Consider the following 3,808-nt stretch of genomic DNA (forward strand, 5'->3'; position numbering starts at 1 on the left):
AACTTTTAAAGAACTAGTACCTTGAACCAAAGATTTACAAAAGATGGACTCTAAAATACACATTTTTAAAAATTTGGACTTGATTGCCTGCTGCACTTTTACATTAAGTGTCACTTAAATAAAAATAGAGCATGAATTCCATATTCTACCACCTAAACATTTTAAAGCAATGGTTATGTTATCATCAACAATAAAATCAACAAGCACCTAATTCGGGTCTTTTGACACCTCTTAAGTTTATTATATGATAAAGTTCTTCACGGTTTAAAATATTGTGAAGAAATATATTTATGTATAACTATATTTATGTATACTTTGTACACATACTATGTATTTGGCGTATCTATAAAGTCTGAATGTATGTATCAGTAGGATACCCACACATATGCAGGAACCCTAAATTGACTGGTGTGAAGTGTGAAATGTTTTCCCAGAAATGCTCAGAAATAAGAAAAGAATACTATTATGAATAACTGTAATAGCAAACATTTTACCTTTTTTACATAGTACTTGTTTTCCAAGAGGTAAATATGCTTTATAGATATTTCTTAGTATCTCTGTGAGGTTGGGCACTGAGGACACTATCAATTCTCATTTTCCACAATCAAGTACATGCCCAAATTCATATACTTTAAAAGTGGCAGAGTAAAATACAAACATTAAGCTCTCCCAGCCCCCAAAGTATTTGATAACCAGATCTAACAGTCCTGTGGTGATACCAAGATTTCCAATATTCAACACAACTTCTACCACAAAGGATTGATTTCTACATCCTCCTGTACTTGTGATTGTGCATTTTATGTATATCACAGGGAGAATAAAATGGTTTTTGGTTTTGCCAGATGAAAAAGTCTAACATGCAGTGTGATTATAATTCAGTGTAACTTCTCCAGTCTCAGTGCGACACAGCTAATTGGTCTACTGGGGATATGCAGTCAATGTCTAATCATGGCTGAAGAGTTCCTGATCCAAACAACTACTGTATGATTACAAAGATAACCTACAATCTTGCATTGTCTTTTCTATCTCCATATAGGGTACACACATATAAATAAGCACTTTAGCACAAAATGTACAGTTAGCATCAGTTCATGTTCAAATAAACAAAGGCCTTAAGGATGAACTTTAAAGGCCAAGAGCTCCTCAGAGGGCATGTTGTTTAAAGACGGAAGATCTGGCAACTTTAGAGAAGGTTTTGTAAAAATAGAGCCTCGTTTGGATGGTTTTTCATTATTAAGGTCCTTAGTGCACGAATGAGGGTTTCCTGCAAAGCTTCCACAGAGTTGACATTTTCTATTCCAGATCAATCTGCAGATACTAGGACAACTGCGGTAAACAAACTCATCTCTTCATCACTAAGCTGCAGGGCATTTAGCTTCTCACTAAATTCAAACATAGAGTTTAGCAGATCCCCTGCTCCCATTAGGTGTAAATCATCCATATTATACTTCTTTCCACTTAAGAAGGTGACAGTATGCTCTTTTGCATCAAATAATGATGCAAACTGTACTATTAAAATCTCAAAAGTCCCAGTTTTTAAAAGGTTGACCTGGTCATGCTGAGAGAGATCTCTGAATCCTGGAGTACGCTTTGCAAATTCCACCACTTCTTTCACTGAATGAGTGAAGTTCATGGAAAATTCTTCCCAGATTCCATGCCCTGATTTATGTGATCCATAGATGGAGACTTACTCATTGGACAAACCAGAGGCATCCTCCCTCCAGTGTTGCACAGGTAACTATTCTTGTTCTCATTCTGAGAATATCCATCTATTGGAACTCTATCACATACTCTTTGAGTATAAGCATTGGAGAAGTTCATACAATGTCCATTTGCAATACAAATGGCATGCCCATTTGGGAAATGTATTATGTTCCTCCCTTTGCACTGTCCATTGAGATGCTGCTGGCTCTCACTGCAAGGAAAATGGCTGTTAAGCCCATTGCCACAATGGTCGTGATTTAAATTACACTGCTCCATGTTCCTGGGAATCCATTCTCCTCTCTGGGGCTGCATGCTCTCAGCTGAGTTTTCTTGCTGCTCTTGATTATACATAAAGGTATCCTTGTGGGCTCCTGTCACCATGCCAATCACCTCTTCCTTCGCAAAATCAGAAGAGGGAAGAGGAGAGCTTTTGATGTTTTCTTGCTCCAGCTGGGGCATCGGTTGCAGTTGTTCCTGGGCTGGTAAAGATGTCTGTTCATGATGTCCTACTAATGTGTCATTCTGCAAGTGACCACTGAACTGGCTGTTCATCATGATCTTCATCGCACTTTGCATTTCAGTTAGCATCCTCTGTTTTTCATGCTTAGGAATATGACCAAACCTTTGTCGACATTTCCACAGACAGACACTTTTTTAAGTGACACTGCTAACATCTGTTCCTATTCATTCTCAATATAGAGCAGTTTTCATTCTTCAGGCACTTCTTGCATTGGATGTTTTGCTGAATACTTCCCCCAAAGAAACCCTTACAGCCTTCACAAGTATGAACTCCATAATGGAATCCTGATGCCGCATACCCACAGACTTTAGAAACAGTAGAATCATGCCATTAAATTTTGTCACACCACTATGACTCTTTGTCATCCAGAAGCACTCAATTTGCTTGTTTTCATGGAACAATCTATTTGATCATTCTGCAGGATGCCTTCAATATTGGACAGATCCCCATTCTTGGGATTGCCATTGGTATCAGAATTAGAGCTATTTGGAGAACCTGGAACAGAAGAGGAGGAGGACTGGGAGCTATTCTCAGAACCCTCACCGTGACTAGAGGCAGGGCTAGAGGCCAAGCTGGAAGAACTGATATAGGCGATCACATCTCCCGCACTCACCTCCATGATGCCCTTGGGGAGGGGGCCAGGCCTGCTGCTCCCAGCAGAGGAGGCCCACTACTGCTGCTCAGTGTGCGCCACCCCTGGGCTGGAGGCGGTGGTGGTCACTGGGAAGGAGGTGGGGGGGCTCATGGGCAGGGCTGGTGGGGGTGGGCGGGACCACAAGCCCCGCAGGCCACAGGGAGAGGGAGGAGAGGGAGGTAGTGACTGGCATGCAGTGCTCTTCCTGGGGTCCCTGACAACAACAGCGGCAACATGGCGGCCTCCTGCAGCCAGTGCACCTCGGCAGCCAGGGCTAAATTTTGAGTCTTAAAAATCCAAATACTGCTATGGTAACTTCTCACTAATCACCTCATCATCCCCTATAGCCCACACCCACGTACCCCAATTTGCCTGGTGATTTATACTCAACTATGTAGGGAAAATTCCATGACCTGAATAGCAAGGGGGAGAAGTTCATTGCATGAGAAGCAAAAAAAAAAAAAAAATTCAGTGTTAACCTTAATTCTGCCCTTCTGCACTTTCCGATGATATCTGGGTCCTGTCTGCACAGGAATGCAAAGTGCAATGATCCTGAATTCCCTGTGAACACAGGGCACACCCAGGACCTCCCTCAGAAGTGCTGCTTCATTTTTAAAGAAAGATGGCTGTCCTGCCTCCTGGCAGCTCGCCATGCTAGAGCATCTTCCTTCTCCCACCTCACAGCTGAGATCTGCAGGCAACACAGCAGCTGGCTGGAGGCTGCCAGTGACTGCCAGGGTCACAAACCCACCCCTTGGCATCTGTGTGAATGTCCCAGCTGCAGATCTGGACGTTCTGCTGCCTGCATGCTACTCACTTCAGCAAGACCCTGGCTTCTCCCTCGGGCTGTCGTGTACGTCCACCAACACAAGGGACCCAACGGGCTTTTCTTACTCCTTCCAGAGACCCAGCATTTAAGCACAAAACACTGTGTTTTTTTTCTGCTTTCT

The 3,808-nt window shown here is 42.7% G+C and overlaps 1 pseudogene; it reads right to left on the minus strand.

Moving 5' to 3' along the window:
- Window positions 1-1,021: 1,021 nt before the first annotated feature.
- LOC124109248 (nuclear receptor subfamily 1 group D member 2-like) lies at window positions 1,022-2,843 on the minus strand (annotated as a pseudogene).
- Window positions 2,844-3,808: the final 965 nt, after the last annotated feature.

Source organism: Marmota monax, unplaced genomic scaffold (genome assembly GCF_021218885.2).
Source record: "Marmota monax isolate L192 unplaced genomic scaffold, Marmota_monax_Labrador192_F-V1.1 WCK01_AAM20220418_F8-fsc00299, whole genome shotgun sequence".
Taxonomy (NCBI): Eukaryota; Metazoa; Chordata; class Mammalia; order Rodentia; family Sciuridae; genus Marmota; species Marmota monax.